The sequence below is a fragment of the Scylla paramamosain genome, chromosome 26 (assembly GCF_035594125.1).
Source record: "Scylla paramamosain isolate STU-SP2022 chromosome 26, ASM3559412v1, whole genome shotgun sequence".
Classification (NCBI taxonomy): domain Eukaryota; kingdom Metazoa; phylum Arthropoda; class Malacostraca; order Decapoda; family Portunidae; genus Scylla; species Scylla paramamosain.
In genome coordinates this window covers 2,075,001-2,097,500 of record NC_087176.1, presented here as the reverse complement: position 1 = coordinate 2,097,500, position 22,500 = coordinate 2,075,001, and the positions used below count along the sequence as shown (strand labels likewise).

General features: G+C 44.9%; 1 long non-coding RNA gene across 5 annotated transcripts in view; it reads right to left on the bottom strand.

Annotated features, from left to right (window-relative positions):
• LOC135113571 (uncharacterized) overlaps positions 1–22,500 on the bottom strand; it is a 395,407-nt gene that overhangs the window by 27,730 nt on the left and 345,177 nt on the right. Inside the window, exons 8-9 of one of the 5 annotated variants that reach the window (XR_010274880.1) lie at positions 14,655–14,746; positions 4,670–5,197 (exon numbers count right to left, since the gene is read on the bottom strand). The exons of 2 other annotated variants lie outside the window; for them this stretch is intronic. This is a non-coding gene — a long non-coding RNA (uncharacterized LOC135113571). Of the gene's footprint in view, positions 1–4,669; positions 5,198–14,654; positions 14,747–16,658; positions 16,789–22,500 lie in introns of those variants that run through there. 2 more of the 5 variants (XR_010274881.1, XR_010274882.1) reach the window with 2 other exon arrangements.

Sequence of the window (22,500 nt, the reverse complement as noted above, 5' to 3'; positions counted from 1 at the left end):
GTACCTGAGACAAGGGATTAATTAAGGTAGCATTGTCTTATTTCTATTTACCTGTGAACCTTATAATGAACCTCACTGATCTCGTCCTCCTCCTCCTCCTCCTCTTCTTCCTCCTCCTTCTCCTCCTCCCTTCAATCTTGTCATCTTTCCTATTATTTTTTTACCTTGAATAATAGGTAGGACTGAGAGCGAGAGAGAGAGAGAGAGAGAGAGAGAGAGAGAGAGAGAGAGAGAGAGAGAGAGAGAGAGAGAGAGAGAGAGAGAGAGAGAGAGAGAGAGAGAGAGAGAGAGAGAGCAACAGGTCACGGGCTAAATTTAACCAAGTAGTAGTGGTGGTGGTGGTGGTGGTAGTGGGTTAGTAGTGGTGGTGGTGGTGGTGGTGGTGGTGGTGGAGGGGGATGTGGTGGGTTGTGGGCAGCTTTAAGGCAAGAGAGAGAGGGAGGGAGAGTGGGAGAGAGAGAGGGCGAGAGGAGGGGGAGAGGATGGAGAGAAGGAGGGGGAGGAAGGGAGGAGAAAAGTGCATGAGAAGGAAGGGGAGAGAGAGAGAGAGAGAGAGAGAGAGAGAGAGAGAGAGAGAGAGAGAGAGAGAGAGAGAGAGAGAGAGAGAGAGAGAGAGAGAGAGAGAGAGAGAGAGAGAGAGAGAGAGAGAGAGAGAGTGACGGGTAGAAGAGGTGGAGGGAGGGAGAAAAAAACTCGAATAGGGAGAGACAGATGATGGAGAGAAGGAAGGAAAGAAGGAAGGAAGGAAGGAAGGAAGGGGATAAGGAAAAGAAGGATGGGAGGGAGAGGAGAGTCAGGGAAGAGAAGTATGGTGGAGATGACGGCTGGGGAGGGAGGAGGAGGAGGAGGAGGAGGAGGAGGAGGAGGAGGTTATGTGTGATCATTATCTTCTGAGGTAAGGGGAAGGAGGAGAAACGTGAGGGAGAGGAGGAGTGATGGTGATGAGGAGGGAGAAGAAATTGAGGGAGGAGGAGGAGGAGGAGGAGGAGGAGGAGGAGGAGGAGGAGGAGGAGGAGGAGGAGGTGGAGGAGGAGGAGGAGGAGGAGGAGGAGAAAAAGGAAGAGTAAGAGTGAGAATAAGAATAATATTTTGAGTAATGGAAAAAGGCTAAAAATGGAGAGAGAGAGAGAGAGAGAGAGAGAGAGAGAGAGAGAGAGAGAGAGAGAGAGAGAGAGAGAGAGAGAGAGAGAGAGAGAGAGAGAGAGAGAGAGAGAGAGAGAGAGAGAATCTTGAAATCTAAAAAGAAACTTAAGCAAACTATCTCAACCACCACCATCACCACCACTACCACCACCACCATCACCACCACATTGACAAGCCAAATTAGTCTCTACTGATGGACTTCATAAGGGTGAATCGAGTCGCCTTGATATGCAAACCAGACCAAAATGATGAAAACTCTCTCTCTCTCTCTCTCTCTCTCTCTCTCTCTCTCTCATTCAAGGGGAAATTTGAAATGGACTTCTTTTATATTTGTGGTTCTATTCATCCTCATTATCATTTTCCTCATCATCTGTGTAGAGGAGGAGGAAGAGGAGGAGGAGGAAGGGATGAAAGAAATGAAGGAAAAACAAAATTGAGAAACAAAAAACGAAATGGCAACTGGGGAGAAGAAGAAGAAGAAGAAGAAGAAGAAGAAGAAGAAGAAGAAGAAGAAGAAGAAGAAGAAGAAGAAGAAGAAGAAGAAGAAGAAGAAGAAGAAGAAGAAGAAGAAGAAGAAGAAGAAGAAGAAGAAGAAGAAGAAGAAGAAGAAGAAGAAGAAGAAGAAGAAGAAGAAGAAGAAGAAGAAGAAGAAGAAGAAGAAGAAGAAGAAGAAGAAGAAGAAGAAGAAGAAGAAGAAGAAGAAGAAGAAGAAGAAGAAGAAGAAGAAGAAGAAGAAGAAGAAGAAGAAGAAGAAGAAGAAGAAGAAGAAGAAGAAGAAGAAGAAGAAGAAGAAGAAGAAGAAGAAGAAGAAGAAGAAGAAGAAGAAGAAGAAGAAGAAGAAGAAGAAGAAGAAGAAGAAGAAGAAGAAGAAGAAGAAGAAGAAGAAGAAGAAAAAGGAACAGGTGGTAGGGAAAAAAAGGGAGAAAAGGGAGTAAGAGGAAGAGGAGTACGAAATAAAGGAAGAAGAAGAGGAATATGATAATATCACGTTCTCTTGCTTGCCTTAGATAGCACGCAGGGTGATGGGAGAGCGTGTAAGGTGAGATGAGAGGGAAGGGTGTGAGGGTGCGAGGGGAGAGGAAAGGGGGAAGGGAGGGGAGGGGAGTGGGGATGAAAGGGGGAAGGCGATCAAGATAATGAAGAGGGTGATTGTACTCGTGCTGGGAGAAGAGAGGAAGGGAGGGGAGGAGAGAGAAGGGGGAGTGAAGCTGAGGACTGGAAGGGAAGGAAGGGGAAGGAAGGGAGGGATCTGAAAATATGTACTGAGAAGAGAAAGGGGGAATGGTGACGAGGAAGGGGAAGAAAGGGACGAAAAGGGAAAGATAAAAGGGAAAGAAAAATATAGAAGGAGGGAAGAAGGAGAGAGGTGAAGGAAAGATACGAAACAGGAAACAGAGACGGACTGAAAAGGAAAGAAGAGGAAGAGAAAGAAAGAAAAGGAAAGGGAAGAAGGGAAAGGATAGATGAAATATGGAAAAAGAAAACGAAAAAGAAAGAGAGAGAGTTATATTAAGGTGGCTGATTAAACAGAAGGAAAAGAAAAAAAATGAAAAGAAAAAGGAAGAAAAAGAAATCGAAAGAAACTGAATGAGGGAACCAGAAAGAAGAAAAAGGAAGAACAAAAACAGAGGAACATTGTAGAAAAGGGAAGGGAAGGATGAGGAGAAGGAGGATGGGGATGACGAAGAAGAAGAAGAAGAGAAAGAGGAGGAAGAAGAAGAAGAAGAAGAGTAACAGTAGCAGATGGTATTATTATGACTGGTGAAGAAGTGGAGTGAAGAAGCAAAGATAAAAAAGAACAAGAGGGGAAGGATAAATAGCAAGGGAAAAGAGGTGGAGGGAAGGGAAAAGAGGTGGAGGAGAAGGAAAAAAAAAGTAGGAGAAAGCAAGAGTATTAAGTAGGTAGTAAGGAAGAGAAAAGTATCATAGAAGTATATCAGGGAAAGTGGTGGAAAGAGGAGGAGGAGGAGGAGGAGGAGGAGGAGGAGGAGGAGGAGGAGGAGGAGGAGGAAAAAAGATCTAGTGGAAGTAATAGTGGAAGGAAAAAGCGGGAAAGAGCAGTAATAGTGGATGAAGGTAGTATTAATAGTAGTAGTGGTGGTGGTGGTGGTGGTGGATGAGGTTGTAATAACAGTGTAGCGGCCGCGGCGGAGCAATGGATGTGATGTTGGTTGTAATAACAGCACAGGGAGTGGGGAAGCGTGTAGCAGTGGGGGGGTTGTGGTAACAGAAACTCAAGTGCGAAGGGACGGGCAGCAATGATGTTAGCAGTAGTAGTAGTAGTAGTAGTAGTAGTAGTAGTAGTAGTAGTAGTAGTAGAATGGTGACTTAAAGATAATGACAAATAAAAAAGGACTAGTTATAGTTTTATTCCTCCTCTTCCTCCTCCTCCTCCTCCTCTCCCCTTCCTCATCACATCCCATCATTACTCTCACTCCCCTTTGCTTCCCCATCCAAGCCTTCACTGTCACCATCACCACCACTCACACTCCTCTTCTCGCCCTCCATTACCACGCCATCACGCTACGGCACTAACCAGGAAGGAAGGCTTGGCGAGGGCACGGCGCCTCTGCTTACGTCTTGCACTAAGAGGCGCGTCAATCACTTAGTGCACCCTGGCAAGTCAAGGAGAAGGAGGAGGAGGAGGAGGAGGAGGAGGAGGAGGAGGAGGAGGAGGAGGAGGAGGAGGAGGAGGAGGAGGTGTAGATCGACGCAATTGAATAAAAAGTAGGCCAAACATCACTACAAGAGGTACAAGATAAGAATAGCAACACACACACACACACACACACACACACACACACACACACACACACACACACACACACAGAGCCACCAGCCCGATCGACTCCAGCCATCCCGCGAGCCACGACTACCCATTCAACATTCCAGTCTAATAACTCACCGTGATCCTCGCCGCTGGACGGAAGAGAAACTGTTCCTCATGCATATGGAGAGACGATACTCCGGCGAGGCTGAGCTGGCGGCGCTGCGAGTGGCTGGGAAGTACCTGCGGCTTGTTGGTGGTGGTGTTAATGACGCAGCATGATGACCTAAGCAAGGCACTGGTGTTCCGGCTACTACATTACTGCACCCACCCTTGTCACCACCGCCACCCCTGCTCAGCCCTGCCCTTCATCCCATAGAGTACAGCAGGGTTAAATACCGACACAGCCTCCCTCCCTCCCTCTCTCTCTCTCTCTCCCCCAGCACGATAATTGCTCCCCGCCAGTAACAGGCACGTGTGTAAATAAGTGAAGGGTGTCCTCTCCCCGCCACTGTGCCGCCCTCGCCCGCCCGCCTCGCAAATATTCAATAACACAGGAAAAATAAACATGTCCCTTCATTTTGTGTTCGTGTTGCCGCGTACAAAATGGCGCTTAACTTAATTTACTGAAAACAATGCTTACCGCTCACGAATAATGCACAGCTAGTCAGGGATCATTTATGCACACACACACGCGCGCACACACACACACGCACGCACGCCACACACGCATACGCACGGCCGCACGCACGCACGCCACACACACACACACACACACACACACACACACACACACACACACACACACACACACACACACACACACACACACACAAACCAAGCCACGGACAGGACAGGAAACAGTAAACAGGAAATAGCAAACAGGAAGCAGCGGACAAACATTAGAACGCATGAGAGCGACCCCAGCATGGTATGAAGTATGAACAGTGCCTGGCAGCGACTGGCACTCACCGGCTGGCACGAGGCTCAGTGCCACAACAACTCACCCGCGGCCAACGCAGCTGTCACGCCGCCCTTTGAGTGACGGTCGATAAATGAGTAACGTGGGCTGCAGGGCGGAGGGAGTGTGTTAATGGGGACAACATGGCGGCCCCTGACCCCTGGGGTGGGGAGGAGGGACGCCGCCCATCACGCCCACTGCTGATACTGGTGATGAGAGAGCCATGCCGACCATCACTAACGACCACGCCGCATTGCATCAGTCCTGACATGACGCACACTTAAAAAGACGTGATGGTTTGGTGCCAGACTTAAGCTTGACCGAGTCTGTAAACACGCAAGTAGGTTAATACAGAGACATTAGCGGTGCACGAAGAACAAGTAAACCCACACTGTATTTACTGAAGAAAACAAGTAGTTCAATAAAAAAAAAAAAAAAAAGGAATCAACATCAACCACATCATATTAGTAGCAAGACAGGGTGAACGTTAAAATAGGCGCGCACACACACACACACACACACACATACACACAAAATACACAAAATGACAGCAACAAACTTATATCTTTGCATGGCTATTTACAAACTACTAAATAACTACAAGACAAAGTAACTAACTCACCACCACCACCACCACCACCACCACCACCAATGACATCAAGCCCGGGCGAGTTGGTGGAGTGGCAGTCACCCATGGCGGAATAGTTTAGCTGTGACAGGTACCTCTTAAGCCCCGGGGAGAGAGAGGAGCAAGGGGGGGCGAGGGAGGGGAGAGCGGGAGGGTGAGGACGGGAGGGCCTGACAGGTGAGATTACGGAGCGAGGGGATGTAGGGACAGGTGAGGGTGCAGGTGCAGGTGTAGGTAAATAATTGCTTTCAGGATTGTGTGGGAGAAAAGTACAGAGAGAGAGAGAGAGAGAGAGAGAGAGAGAGAGAGAGAGAGAGAGAGAGAGAGAGAGAGAGAGAGAGAGAGAGAGAGAGAGAGAGAGAGAGAGAGAGAGAGATGAGGTGGATATGGCGTAAAGTGGTAGAGATTACTGGATATCATTGGGTGGATGGGGACGAGTGGAATTAGGTGATGGGGGTAATGGTAACGATGGGGAGTTATAGAGTTGTGTCACGGAAATAGAGGAAAATATAGGAAAATAGTAGTAGTTATGGAGTTTGTATAAGTAGTTTAAGTGTTTTCGTATAGTGATGGGAACTTATATAGCAATTAAGGTGATGGGAACTGTTGGTGACGAGTAAAAAAAGCGATTGGAGGTGTTGCAGGGATGGGGAACGAGGAGAGGGGGTCGAGAGATTGAAAGGGATGAGAACTGAAGGTCATGGGTGATGGGAGTGATGGAAGCGATAGGAGTGATGGCCCTGCTGGTAACTATGGGAAAGATAGAAGGCGCTGAAGGGACGGCGGAGGTGAGAGATTGAAAGGGGGAGGGAGCTGAACGGCGCAAGGAGATGCAGGTGATGGGGCTTTGTTGATACTAACTCTGGACAGTGATGGGGAGTGACAGGGGATTGACGAGGGCGCTGGGAGTGAAAATTGAAGGGCACGGCAAAAACTGGACGGCACAAACAGATAATAATAAAGATATCACGAAAAGAGAGAAAAATACTGGAGCTGAGGATATGACGGCTTTCTTCTTTGTCACCATTTTTCCTTGCTATTTTTCTCATGGCCATAATTTTTCGAGATTACACGCGGCCGACAAAAGGAAAGTGTAAACAAAAGGATCAAAGGACAAAATATTAAGCCTACAAGGAAGTTTATCCCTGTGATGCATATGCAAAAGTTCAGCCTTGGAGGAAACAAAACTAAAATATTTCACCAGACAACACTCTATTTCATTACAGCAAATAATTAACTCATGACAAAACGAAAAAAAAAAAAAAAAAAAAAAAGTATAGATATTTTTTTTCATACATTTAAATACCTGAAGTTTTGAAATACGTGCAGTTTTTTTCCTCTCTAACCATTACTGTGTATTTAATGAGTTGAGGCAGACGAGGAAGGGTAGAGAGATGAAAAGAATACACAGGATCACTATTTCCATATCAACTCCTCCCTAACACGACATTCCCTCCCTACCAGCCCTCCACCCCTTTCCTCTTTGCTCTCCTCTCATCCCTTTCCTCTTTGCTCTCCTCTCTCCTCTTCCTCTCTTCCCTCCCTTGCCATATTCTCTCCAATCACCGAAAACAAATGACTATCCTAACCACACACACACACAAACATACTCTCTCTCTCTCTCTCTCTCTCTCTCTCTCTCTCTCTCTCTCTCTCTCTCTCTCTCTCTCTCTCTCTCTCTCTCTCTAGCAATCCCTTCCATCACCCCCCGCCCCACTGAACACGTGACCTCACTGTCCCTCCCAAACCATTTCAATCAAGATAATCTAATGTCACCAATTGTCTATTCTGTTCCGCGTGGCGCTGTGGCATGTTCGCTATATAGAGGCGGATATGTTGTAGCGAATTCTGTGTTTTGTTGATGCTGGTGTTGTGTGTCCTTCCTGTGGTTTGCTGTTTTACTCGTTTTTTTCTTTTTTCTTCTAATTTTCATTGTCTTTTTCTTTTTTCTTATCTCTTGAGCGTTTATCTTTTTTTTTTTTTTTGGTTTATTCAGTCGTTTACATTTTTTCCTTCGTATTTTCGTTATTCCATACATGTTTTTTTCTTTCTTTTTTCTTCTTTTGTTCTTTTTCTCTCTCTCTTTCTTCTGTGCCAATCTGTTCCCTTTCAGCCAATGTTTCCTTTCTCACATTCTCTCGTTCCTCTTTCTTATCTCTCCCCTTGCTTGTTTTCTCTCGGCTTTCTCTCTATCTTCCTTCTTTTCCTTTTCTCTGTCTCTTTCGTTTCTCTAGTTTCCTTCTCTTCTCCCTTTCGCTTTCCTCTCATCTACATTTTCCCTATTTCCTTTCCTCTTATCTTCAATCCCCCTGCCTCTCTCTCTCTCTCTCTCTCTCTCTCTCTCTCTCTCTCTCTCTCTCTCTCTCTCTCTCTCTCTCTCTCTCTCTCTCATGGATAGTGCGAGAAGTTTAAAGGTTACATCCACATCATTATTTCATTCATCCGTCTCCTCCTCATCTCCATTCTTTATCATTTCTATTCATTCCTTATTCATCATATCGTATCTTTACTCCCCCTTTCCGCAATTATTTCTTGGTTTGATTTTCTTTTAATCTGTCTTTATCGTGTCTTTCTCTCTTTCCCTTAATTCATGAGATAAAGTGTAGGAAGAACGGGTTATATTTAAACTATGTGTCATTACTACATCTTTTCCTTCTTATTTCTTCTTTTCCTCCTCCTCCTCCTCCTCCTCCCTTCATTTTACTTTAACTGCAGGAAGAATAATTTACATATATTCCACGTATTTTCACTACATCATCTTCTTCTTCTCCTCCTCTTCTTCCTTTCACAATCATGACTTTTCTTATTCGTGGGTGCTTTTTCTCAGCCATCCGTCCTCTCAATGTATATTTCCTGATTATGTAATTCTGGCAGAGTTCCCCCCTTTACTCCAGCCAGAATTAGGGCATGCGTGCACCACAAAAAACGGGAAAGCAAGGTTCGCAATTATAGCCCAGTAACCTCTCTCTCTCTCTCTCTCTCTCTCTCTCTCTCTCTCTCTCTCTCTCTCTCTCTCTCTCTCTGAGCTTCGAGAAAGTTGTCTTAATCTTTAATGTTTCATAACTGATTGCACATAAAACAAGAGAGAGAGAGAGAGAGAGAGAGAGAGAGAGAGAGAGAGAGAGAGAGAGAGAGAGAGAGAGAGAGAGAGAGAGAGAGAGAGTAGTTAAGGTGTGTTCTCCTTGGTTTGCTGTATTTCCTGTTACAAGTTACAAGAGGAACCACCACCACCACCACCACCATCACCACCACCACCAGCAGCAGCAGCACGTTGCGTCCCAGCATTCACTCTCTCACGTATCTCATTCCAGTCATCACACACAGCGCATAAAGGTGACCAGACATGGGTGGAAGGGTCAAGAAGTAAGTGAAACATGGAGGGACAAGACCGGAGACTTTGTACACGGTTCCGTTTTATGCGTACTCTACATACACACACACACACACACACACACACACACAACACAACACACACACACACACACACACACACACACACACACACACACACAGAGAGAGGGGCTCGGCAAGCAGCATGGAGCATGACTTGCGCCAGGAGGGGGTAGGGGAAAGCCACCTGCGGAAGAGCCAATGGCGTGCCTGCAAGTGCTGCACTAGATCCAAGCACCAGGTTGGAGCAGTCTAGGATCACTGAATATCTGCAGTGTCAGAAAGGGATGCCTAGGGTCTGGCAGGCATAAGGACCAGTAACACTGCACCCCCAGTTGTTCCCCCCAAGAAATGCCTAAGGAGTTCACACTGGAACTGGACGACTGGAAGTCCTCACAACGGCCTGAACTGAACAAGCTCACGCAGATGGTTCAGGGCGGGCTGGACGTGAAGGGAAAGCACGGCGGAAACGAGGAGGAGCGGCAGTCCTCCTCTCCTGCCCGTAAGGCGCCGCGCCCTGACGATTGGAAGCCCTCACAGCGCCCTGAACTGACCAAACACACGCAAAACCAGTGCGAACACGCACGCGACACGCCCATTGAGGAGCACGCCAGGCGGTTGGCGCAGCGCGGCGTGCCGCTGCTGGCAAAGAAGCTGGTGAAGCAGATGGTCGGGCTGCATCCGCAGCATCTGGGCAGGGGCATGTTGGGCTGGTGCTGCAAGGGCGTGGACCCGCGCACAGGCAAGGCGGTGGTGGTCAAGACTTTCAAAGGGAACGCGCTCGACTCCCTCGTCACCGAGACGGTGTGCCTGAAGCAGCTGCAGGGCAGCGGCGTGCAGCGTCTGGTGGGCGTGTGCGTGCAGACGCGCCAGCTGGTGACGCGCTTCGCCGGCCAAACCGCCCAGATCTATTTCCGGTTCCAAACGCCCTTGCCACAAGCCCTCAGCGTCATCCTGCAGGTGGCACGCGCCCTGCGAGGCGTTCACCAGGCGGGCTTTGCCCACAATGACATCAAGTCCAATAACGTGTGCGTGACGGAAACCCCCCGCGGCCCCAGGGCCACACTCATCGACCTGGGTATGGCCGAGCCACTGGGCACGCGCGACATCTACCCTGCACAGAAGGACCTCGCCGCGCTGCAGCGCACGTACCCCTGGGTCGCGCCGGAGCTGATTCGAAACTCCCACCCGTGCTCGGAGGCCTCCGACGTGTACTCGATGGCGTGGCTCGTCCTGCAGGTGAAGGAGTGGCAGCGGCGCCGCGTGGCGGGCCCGGCAATGTGGGCCTTGTGGCAGTGGGTGCAGCAGGCGCGGCAGCCCCACCCTGAGCAGCGGCCCTCGCTAGACGCGCTGGTGCAAGTGGTCGAGGAGCTGCGTGTCGAGGTGGTGCCCTTCTTGACCGTCCGCCGGGGGCGCTGCCCCAACCGGTCTCCGATGGCACACGAGAATTCCAAGGGTGAGTGAGCAGCACGCCGCAGCAAAGAGGGCAGGAGCCAGAACAGACGAAGCCGCTACACGCGAGGCGAGGGCCGTCCCTGAGTCACTAAGAACTCGTGTTGTAGACTCAGTGACTCAGTGACGCGCCAGTGTGTCTGAACCCAAGATGATCTTATCTGAACTGCATGCGCCGCCCGGCACGAGTAGGCGCTGCGTTCCCTGGACACTAACAGAGAGGCGCTGACAGATAAGCAGATAATGCAAGTGCTTTTTTTGGCGTGTCTTTCACTTCAGTTCCCACGCGTGCTTCAGAGCACCTAAATGAGAGAAAAATTAAGGAGGGAGGGAGGGAGGGAGGGAGGGAGGGAGGGAGGGAGGGAGGTCAACAAGATAGTGGCGGAACCGTATGTGCATTTTCTACAAGATTTTTTTTTTTAATTCGGAGGGACACCGGCTAAAGGGAAACAAAATCCAATAAAAAAAAATAAACATAACGGGTGAAAGAGAGTACATGGGAAAGGAAGGGAAGGAAGGGTGCAAAAGGAGGTGGTAGAGGGAATAGATACAAGCAGGAAGGGTGAGGAGGGAATGAAGAATTAAAGGGAGAGAGGAAGTAGTGGAGGATAAGTGTTTTCTTTTCCTGTCCCCTGCTCCTTCTCCTTCCCACACATCGTCCTTCCTATTTCCACTCCGTCTAACTGCCTCCTCCACTCCTCTTCCACATAATAATAATAATAATAATAATAATAATAATAATAATAATAATAAATGATAACAACAACAACAACAACAACAACAACAACAACAACAACAAACAAATACCTCATAGCGTGACCCCAGTGAACTCAAAATGACCCCATGAACACCTTGATTACACCGTGATTTCAAAAGAACCACCTCACTGGATCAGTCTCCTTTTCTTGCCTATTTCATTTCGCTCTTAATCCTTTCATCATTTCAGTAAACTTCTGTCACACATGCTAATCTATTATGTCTTTTTACTTTTGCTTTCATTTATCTCTCTCTCTCTCTCTCTCTCTCTCTCTCTCTCTCTCTCTCTCTCTCTCTCAGCTGTACCTGACGTGGCACCGATCAGCCGGAAGGCCTAATATTACACCCATTCACAGAAACAATATCTTACTAATAACGTGCTATTGATTATGGAACTAACGCCATTACCACTCGTATCGCTTATGAATTCCGTTTCATGGTCTACGGAATTGAATTGAAGCGCCTGTTACTGGTGCTTTTTTCCATAGGTGCTGGGATGATAGTCGGCCTGTGAGTGGAGTGTGTACGGGAGGCTGGAGTGTGGAAGGACGGGGACTGAAAGTGTAACACAAGCAAAGGGTGTAGATGGAAGGAGTGAGACTAATAGGTTGGGAATTAAAGAGGCCAAGAGGCGAAAGACTGATTGCGTAGAAGTTGGGACGTGAGGCTGTAAGGTTTTAAAGAGGAAGGGAGTAAGAGTAAGATCAATTTTAAAAGTGAATGAGTAAGACTGCTTTAAATAAGGTTAAGAAAAGAAGGAGCGAGAGTTAGCTTCAGATATGACTTAAAAGGGGGAAGTAAGAGTTAAGTTTAGGCAAAAGTTCAAATGTTGGGTGGGAGTAATGATCACGTATGGGTGGGAAAAGCAAGACAGGTAGATGGGAGTGCCGTACAAGGAAGGTGAGCTTGGATATAGAAGCTTATGAGGTTAATGTTTTGGCATGAAGGGGAATGACATGGTGTGCTACAGGAGGAGGCGAGAGTGGCGAAGCTGTAGTGTTAGTGGGAATGAAGGCTTATGAGGCAAATGGGAAGAGGAAGAGGAAGATGATGATGAGGAGGTGAAGGAGATGGGGAAATAGATGTTTATGATATATATGGAAGAGACTGTTTACTATACACGAATATTTTTGGTATGGGAAGAAAAGAGGTGAAGGTATGTGGGAGATGTTAAGGGAATATTGGTGAGGCGGATAAATGGTAGGTATTTGCAATGAAGGGAATGGGAAGTACTGCTAGCGTATGTGTGAAGGGCCTTAGCGTTGATTTGACGTGGCGGGTAAGGCGCCGCGTGGGAAGGTGGGCTGAGGGCTGCTGTGGGTAAATAATGAACGTATTGTGATAGACGGAAAGGGCGTTAGGGTGGTCAGAGATGAAAGAGGCCTATTCTGACAAAAGGGAAATACTAGGCCTACTGAGGGATGAAGGAAATACGAGAGGGAGATGTGAGGCAAAGCTTCGTCAGGGAATTGAGATAACAGCTGAGATTGTTGATAATGGTGGTGGTGGTGGTGGTGGTGGTGGTAAAGACAACAACAACAAAGGAGAAGAATAACAGACGATAACAGAAAAATTAAAAGTAAGGAAATACAAACAAAGAAACAATCACAAACACACAAAAAATCATAGCATCAATAGTTCAAACAAACAAACACACACACACACACACACACACACACACACTCGGGGAAACCAATGACCCACTAAAGAGATCCCGTCAAAGCAAATCACAACAAACAAACATTTATTCTCCCACAGCTTACCAGATGAGGTACTTTGGTTCGTACTCTCATCCTCTCCTCTTCCCCCTTCCCATCCCCGCCTCTCCTGCGCTCCCCTCTCCATCAGTCGCCCCCATCTCCTTCCCCTCTCACTCAGCCCCTTTTCTGACTTTTTTTTTTGAAATACTGCTGCGTATATCCAAAATTATCGCGGTTCACTGATGCCGGAAATAAGCTATTGACCAGAGGGAAGGTAAGCACACACACACACACACACACACACACACACACACACACACACACACACACACACACAAGTCGACCTCAGCTATTAGATGGTTTCGCTTACACAACATAAAGTGAATGTGTGTGTGTGTGTGTGTGTGTGTGTGTGTGTGTGTGTGTGTGTGTGTGTGTGTGTTGGCCAGGTAAGTCGTACACCTTTAAAGTCATCGGATCTTTTTAAATAGCGAATCGAATCCTTTAAAAGCCCCATATTGAACTTTTAAAGACCGTGAGACCCTTTCCTGCCTGTCCCTGTGCTTTCTCTCTCTCTCTCTCTCTCTCTCTCTCTCTCTCTCTCTCTCTCTCTCTCTCTCTCTCTCTCTCTCTCTCTCTGACAGGAACACTTACGAAATGACCGAGTAGGAAGTAATACCAACATTAAAGTGAAATGCAACACAATTTGCCTTCCCAATGTTCTGTTCCCGTTCCAGAATTCCCAAGTTTAGAAATAACTTTAATTCATCTATATTCCCAAGTCCTGCTTTACATTATCCAATTATCTTGTCGCGCTACTCATCCTTTTTTCTCTTCGTCTTTAACCTTTCTCTCTCTCTCTCTCTCTCTCTCTCTCTCTCTCTCTCTCTCTCTCTCTCTCTCTCTCTCTCTCTCTCTCTCTCTCTCTCTCTCTCTCTCTTTCTCAATTGAATGGTCTCTTAATTCACTGTGGATTATTTTGTAATGAGTTATTTCTCTCACGTAATAAACTGATAAAACACAAGGTAGAAGTCTATACTAACTATTTTCTATGTGTATTTCTAGAGATAATCAAGGGTTGGCACTGTACATCAACAATTTTTCACATATCAAAACTATAGACAGGTGCGGTAGTCATCTAGGACACCCATTTAAACCCAGACAGGCGAACCGGCGGGAAATATTCAAGGTCTGGGAGAGAGGAGAGTGGGAGGCGAGGCAACACAGAGATACGCTTTGGTAGAATAGGAAGAGAGAACATTAGCAGGATTGTTTTTCAGCTAATTACTCCCCGATAAATGAGCTAATGATCTACAATTCGCATTCAAAACCATGTGCCGGAAATGAAAGGTGTTATTCATGGTACAAGAGGAGAAGGAAGGTGAGGAAACACACAGATACAGAAAATAAGAAAAAATAATGCATAGGTTACTTATTATGACAGGTAAATGAGGTGCTAATCTAGAGAATACCAATTTAAAACCATACACGTAAATTGTCAGGAATTACTCAAGGCACAGAAGAAAGAGGAAGGTAAGACAACACACAGGTAAAATTTGAGTAGAAGAGAAAAATAGAACTAATTAATCACTGTGACAGATAAATGAACTAATAATCTAGAACACCTATGTACACACACACACACACACACACAAAGAGAGGATTAGTGTTCGACTGTGACAAATAAACGAAATAATAAACTGGAATACCAATAAAGAACTACGTACATAATTGTGAAGGAATAACTGAAGGTCCAGGAGTAAGGAAAGGCAAGGCAACACACACACATATACAAACACACACGACTCGCAGCCCTAAAGCCGGTAGGTCATAATTACTACAATAAATATCCCGCACCTGCCGCCCTCCACACCTGAGCGCGGGTCCCCATCACACCTGCGACGCAAAGGTGGATTCCTCACCTGAGCCAGCACACCTCACCTGCACACCTGGAGGTCGAAAGGTCATACGGAGGAGTAAGCTTAAAGGTCAGTGGTTCTTAAGCGAGAGCGAGAGAGAGAGAGAGAGAGAGAGAGAGAGAGAGAGAGAGAGAGAGAGAGAGAGAGAGAGAGAGAGAGAGAGTTTATGAATGGATGCATGAGTATGAATGTTAGAAATACAGTTATAAATAGAAAAAAATGAAGATACGAGAGAGAGAGAGAGAGAGAGAGAGAGAGAGAGAGAGAGAGAGAGAGAGAGAGAGAGAGAGAGAGAGAGAGAGAGAGAGAGAGAGAGAGAATTTAATGAGTCTAATGGTGCATAATTTCATCTGATATCGTACAGTCACCTTCTCTATTATATATTTAGTTTAATTTGCTCGTTATATCTGCGGGAGAGTTCTCTTATAAAGCCTCTTATTTTATGTATCTTGCTTTATGGTAACTCAAGGCACATTTTTTTTTCTCTCGTTGCACAATTTACCATTTCCCACAAAGTTCACTAATCATGTTTTTAATTTTTTTTTCTCCCTTCATCTCGTTTACACTTGTTTCATATTTTTCTTTGTATTTTTTTTCACTGTTTGTTTGTTTGTTTGTCGGTCTGTCTGCTTATCTGTCTATGTTTCTTTCTATTTATATGTCTATCTATTTCTCTCTCTCTCTCTCTCTCTCTCTCTCTCTCTCTCTCTCTCTCTCTCTCTCTCTCTCTCATTGGTTCGATAAGGTAATCTAATTTGACCTCACTTCATATTGTGACCTTGACTTCCTACTTGTTATTGCGTTCCTCCTCTTCCTCTTTTATCTCTTTCTTTATCTTTAATTTTCTTTCACGTCCTTTACCTTCATGTGCGTCTCTAATTAATTTCGCATCGGTTTTCGTTCTTTTTTTTCTTTTCTTCTTACTGATTTTATGATTACTATTATTCTTGCTTATAATTTTCCTTTCTTTTTTACGTGATTCAAATGATTTTTTTCTAATTGTTATCGTGAGTGATTTTGTTCTTTTTATGGGATTTTGTTCTCCTCCTTCTCCTTCTCCTTTTTTTTTTTCTTCTTTCTCATGCTCCTCCTCCTTCTGCCCTTCACCAAAGTAGTGCAAAGGTTATTTACAGAATGTATTATGCAAGATTCACTCACTCGATGAAGTTCAGAGGGAGAGAGAGAGAGAGAGAGAGAGAGAGAGAGAGAGAGAGAGAGAGAGAGAGAGAGAGAGAGAGAGAGAGAGAGAGAGAGAGAGAGAGAGAGAGAGAGAGAGAGAGAGTTAGATGGAAAATTTTAACCCCAAAAATATTTCAAGGCGGGAACCAATCACAATATCAGAATTTCGGATGCCAAAAAGTGTAGGGACGCAGGTTTTTGCAGCAAATCTCTCATTACGAAACACACGACCACCGATATGGCAACACCGGCGCCCTCTCCTCTCACTATGAAAATACAGAACTCAGGAAAACACTTTGGTGACTCTCTACCACAAGTTTCGAAATCGAATTGGTAAAAATGTTATAGAGTTAGGAACACAACTATTACTGCAACTGTTTGTGCTAGAACGACAACAACAACAGTAGCAAGAATAATAACAGCGACGACAACAATTAAAACAACAAAAGCATCGATGATAAAAAAAAATAATAATAACAAAACAAAAAACAACTACTTATACTTCACAGGTTATATAATTTTAAGATTTGCAAATATATATGAAAATAAAGTAAATGACTGACTCATTATCAACATGTAATAAGTCTTGTAAATTAGTAAAATGTAAAATACTTTCGCTCATTAGAATAACTACCACCCAAAAAAAAAAAAATATTAATTCATTATTTAAAGTACAAAAAAAAAAAAAAGTGCTGAAAACATATATTTGAGGAAACTTTATTGGCTTATCATTATCATAATACTAATTAACAATAGGAGTTTGAGCACAGAAGTTATGAGACGAGTGAGTAATGGTTGTGGTGGTGGTGGTGATGGTGGTGGCGGTTTGCGCTGCACGGGCGAGCGTGGCATTAGTGATGGTAATTCCAGGGCAGTGTTGGTAACGCGGCCACCTATACAGCGGGAGTCTGGTGTTACTGTTATGGGCCACGTGTAATTCCTAACAGGTGCCTCGAGGAGAGAGAGAGAGAGAGAGAGAGAGAGAGAGAGAGAGAGAGAGAGAGAGAGAGAGAGAGAGAGAGAGAGAGAGAGAGAGAGAGAGAGAGAGCTCCTCATCTTACCCCTCTCTTTTGCATCCATTATCTACCTCCATCTCCCCCCCCGCCTCTCTCTCTCTCTCTCTCTCTCTCTCTCTCTCTCTCTCTCTCTCTCTCTCTCTCTCTCTCTCTCTCTCTCGTGACCCGTCTTGACCTGCTGCATGGAGGAATTATATATAGGAATGTCAGTCAAACAGCCACACCTTCATTTTTTTTCAATGGCGAGATAAATTTAATTGCAGCAGGTTAATTACTCGCCCGTGCCACAACACTGAGGAAAAATGTAAGGCAAAAATATGCACCAATAACTTGTGTACATTATTACCAGTAACTATTGCACGTGTTTCTAATAATAAGTATAGAACAGTTATGGAAATCTAAACAGGCTTAAAATATACTTACAAAAACAACAAAAAAATAATGCACCAATATTTTCCGTATATAAAAACACTTGTTGATGTTCAGTTTCATATAAAAAAAAATAAATAAAGGGAAAAAAAGGGGCATAGTTGTTTTTCGGAGTATTATTTGTATCTTTATTCATAGTTCTGTTATCGAATATCTGAAAACCCTGGATATTAACCATGGACGTGAAATATTGTATGGAATGAGTTCAAAAAGTTAAACTGCATGAAGGGAATTGCCCCAACTGAGAGAGAGAGAGAGAGAGAGAGAGAGAGAGAGAGAGAGAGAGAGAGAGAGAGAGAGAGAGAGAGAGAGAGAGAGAGAGAGAGAGAGAGAGAGAGGATATAGAACGCAGAAAAAAAAAAAAAACTATCTGTACACCATTTTTAAGCGGTTTTAATTTCATAGTGACCACATTTTCCTTGTACGTGCGTATTTCACTTTTATCGGAATTGCACTCCCGGTTGTCGCTTGCCCTGGCGCGTACAGCGGAGCATAATGTGTGTGTGTGTGTGTGTGTGTGTGAACCGAGAACTATGTCGAGTGTGCTTCTTTACTCAGCGCTGACGGAGAGAGAGAGAGAGAGAGAGAGAGAGAGAGAGAGAGAGAGAGAGAGAGAGAGAGAGAGAGAGAGAGAGAGAGAGAGAGAGAGAGAGAGAGAGAGAGAGAGAGAGAGAGAGAGAGAGAGAGAGAGAGGGGATAAAGAAATGCAGGCTTGTCTAAAATAAATTAAAAGTAGCTCGCCCGTAGATTCCACGTGTGGTTTCCGTTTTCTGTTTCCTCTACAGACTACATACTCTCCTCTTGATTCTTGTGCATTTTTTTCCTTTCTTGTGCTTCTTGATAATTCCTACTAACAATTTTGCTATACATTAAGAAAGTAGTGTTGTTATTGGTAGTAGTGGTGGTAGTAGTAGTAGTAGTAGTAGTAGTAGTAGTAGTAACAACAGCAATATAATAATAATAATAATGAAAAATAACAAAAAAAATAATAATAACAATAACAATAATAATAATAAGTGAAAAAAACAGCAACTCTCTCTCTCTCTCTCTCTCTCTCTCTCTCTCTCTCTGGGCAGTAACCCGGGGCAGTATCAGCATCGTCAGCATCGCAACAGGTGACACTTAACGACACTAATAAAGATTGCTATGCGGGACGCCTCGCTAATTACAAGTCGATGGAGCCATTTGTCAAAGGTGGCTCGCTGTTTTCTGTTATTTCCTCTGTTCTCTCTCTCTCTCTCTCTCTCTCTCTCTCTCTCTCTCTCTCTCTCTGTGAATGTTTTTGTTAGACTTTAAGTTGCTTTTTATATATCCTTGGTGATTGTGATGGTAATGAGAGAGAGAGAGAGAGAGAGAGAGAGAGAGAGAGAGAGAGAGAGAGAGAGAGAGAGAGAGAGAGAGAGAGAGAGAGAGAGAGAGAGAGAGAGAGAGAGAGAGAGAGAGAGAGAGAGACTTACTTTTCTATGTAAGAGAGGGTCTGGCCTGGTTCTCTGAGGTACCGATCCCTAAAGAGGAAACCTAACTACTACTTCTACTACTACTACTACTACTACTACTACTACTACTAATATCAGTCTCCTTATTCTTATCATTGAAATGCATTCATTTTTCAAAACCAGACAAGCTTTCTTAAAAATTCCTTTTCCTGCTTCTCTCCTTGCCTCTCATATCCCTCTCATCTCCTCTCCTTCCCTCCACGGGCCTCTCCCTCCACGCCCCGCTCTCCACCTGCATCCTCCTGTCTTCCCTGTCCTCTCCCCGCGGCCTGAAGGACATTTTCCCTGTCAATGCAACACTTAAGGAAAATGTGCTTTCGGTATATATATTCTAAGGACATATTTTATGATATCCGCTGAGGTAAGAGTAAAAATAATAAAGACGATAACCACACTGGGCCTTCACTCACATATTCCACAGGCGTTTTTTTTTTTTTTCCGAGTCTCCCTCACCATTTTTTCCCCTTTTAAGATTATATTCTGCCTCTTTTTCCTCTTAACGGATTTCCCTCCGCGCTAATTCCCACAAAAAAGCTATTTCCCCTTTTTTCCATTTACCTCGAAATTCACCCACGTGTCCTTCGCAAGTTTACATGTATAATTCTTTTTTTTTCCTTTTTTTTTTTTAAGGCTATACATGCATATTTTTAACCCCTTTTCACCCTCTGCTTCGTTATAAAATATTTCCCACAGTGTTTTTTTTTTCCCTCGGCACACCGTTTGTTATTTTTTCGTTGACATTTTTCTTCGTTATATTTTCCCGGGATTTCCTCACGCGGCGGCAGACGATGGCTTGAGGGACGCTGGCTGGCAAACACTGCCTGATAGGTTTCCAATATACTTGTCTCTCCTCTAACGCGCGCCCACCACCCATCCCTCTCCTGCCTCTCGCACGCCCACGCCCCTCCCTCCCCCCACCCACCTTCTATACCTCACTTCCTTCCTCCTTCCACTTTCTATCTTTTATCTTCTTTCCTTCCTTCCCTCCTTCTCTTCCTCTTTTTTCTCTGTCTCTCTCCCTCACTTCCTCCTTCCCACCCTTTATCTCTTAACGTCTTCTACTCTTTCCCTCCCTCCTCTTTTACTTTCTCTTAGGACCCTCTTCTTCTCTTCTATTCCTCCTCTTCCTCCCTCCTTGTCTTAGCACTCTCTTCCCTCCCTCCCAGTATCTCCTAAGAGCAAAATCGACTTTTTTTTTTTGTGTATTTCCGCCGATAATTCTCTGCCATTTTCACTTTTAACTTCCGATTTATTTCTTAGGGTGTTCTCTCTCTCTCTCTCTCTCTCTCTCTCTCTCTCTCTCTCTCTCTCTCTCTCTCTCTCCATGAAAACCACTCGTTACAATTTCGCTCATTTTACTTTTAATCACCCATCAACCATCCTTGCGTAAGTGAATTATGCTCATAAAACAGGTAATATCTCAACATTCCCCCATATACTTAAGTCCTTTGCTGCCTTTAACCACCCTGAGACCATCCACCCATCCTATATTCACCCTCCACTTATCCTCCTCTAATTTTCCACTCACTCTGCCACTATCCTTCAAGTCAAAATCACTCTCCGTAGATTACTTAATTCGCCCATAGCATCTGCCGTATCTCTCTCTCATGTAAATAACACTAAAACTAACTATATTTCCCCATAGTCATGTTTAAACACTCTACTTCACCCTCTACAGCCACTGCCATAAAAAATAGTCCCTAGATTACTTCACTATCCCTACAGTTCATGCCTAGCCCCATACAGTTCATGCCTAGCCCCTTACATCTAGAAAACAATCTTAGACTCTATAGATTTCTCAAGCAAAACATCTCTAGATTTTTACCTTATAACAAAATATTCCTAAATGGATTAGTTTCCCCTTAAAATGATTCTTGAACTCGCTGTTTTCCTTTAAATCATTGTTACACTCTTCTTTCCCCTCTCAAATACACCTGGCACTGTCTAATCACTCTCAAATCACCTTTCCGCTCGCTACTTTCCCCCTCTCAAATACACCTGACACTCTATTCACTCTCAGATCAGCTTTTCATTTCCGGCACTTCCTACTTCCCCTCATATCACCTTTTCACTCCCTACTTTCCCCCTATAAATATACCCAACACTCCCTACTCCCCCTTATATCACCTTTCCACTCCCTACTTCCTCCTCTCAGGTACCCTTTACACTCTCAACTCCTCTAGAAAAGACCCCAAACACTCTTGTCTTTCCCTTCTCAAATACGCTTTCCCTCCCTGCTGTATCTCAAATCATCTCAATACTCTCCCCTCTGCACTTCCCCTTCCTACGACTTTAACATTTTTCAGGAGTCAGGTCTTAAGACACCTCTAATTTCGGCTAAACCTTTTGTCTCTTTAAGGAACAGGCACCTTCTTTAATGGGCTTTTTCATTTATATCCCCTTTATTGCCCGTAACCAGTGACTCCTTCCATTCCTTTAACTAGAAAACACCCCCTAACATTCCTATCTTCCCTGTAATACCCAGGGAACGCCACCTCCTCAGCAGCTCCCACAGGTCCTCACTTCCCCCTAGCATCCCCGCTCCCGGCTCCAGGTTAGCTCGGTGGCATAATGACCTGGACGTCTAATGAGCGCCCCGTAATGACCCGGGTATCATCAGTCCATCATTACCAACGAGGCATCAAGAGAAGGCGCCGCGCAGCGAGAGGCGAGGGAGCAGGGACGCCAGGCTGTCCTAATAACTTTATCTTAATTATTTTATATGTATGGTCCTTAAGAGCGGCTGGTGGCGGTGGTGATGGTGGTGGTGGAAGACAAACGCAAGTGACCTCAAAGGAAGAACAAGCATAAACAGACATGTTGGTCCTTACGAGGTTGTTTGTGATAAGCTTCATTGTCTAATCTAAAGTAGGAGATGTAGGATAGAAGGAAGAAAGGGATGGTAAAGGAGGAAGAGGAGGAGGAGGACGAGGAGGAGACACAGTAGACAGAAAACAAGAACAGAGACCAACGAAAGGGAGAAGATGAAAGACGAAGAAATAGAAGATGAAGGAAGAGAAGATACCCAGAATAAGAGAAGGTGGAAGAAGGAAGATTAAGCGCATGAGAAACGGAAGTGAATGCAAGGGCGGGATAAGAAACAGGGAGGAGAGAAGAAAGGAGGAAGAGAAGATCAGAGATGGAGTAAAGGGATAAAGGAAAGCAAAAACAAGGCGTAAGAGAAGAGAGATAATGACAAGGATACAGGCAAAGCTGGATAAGAGGGATCAAGAAGATGGAAGAGGAGGAGGAGGAGGAAGAGGAAGAGGAGAAAGAGAAGGAAGTCTGGAGGAAGGGATAGGAGGAAGGTGCAAGAATAGAAAGATGATTAAGAGTAAACACAGAGAGAGAGAGAGAGAGAGAGAGAGAGAGAGAGAGAGAGAGAGAGAGAGAGAGAGAGAGAGAGAGAGAGAGAGAGAGAGAGAGAGAGAGAGAGAGAACCTTCACCAACAATCAGACATAACAGAAAAGAACATATTCATTAAACACCAAGGAAGAGGAGGAGGAGGAGGAACAAGGAGGCACAAGAGAACAAGAAGGCAAGCCATTTCAGGGTATTTCAAGCAACACAAGATATTTCAGCAACAAATAATACTTAAGGGATAAAAAATGAAGGGGAGGGTGGGAAAGAAAAGCTAAAAAAGAGAGGAAAAAAAAAAAGGAG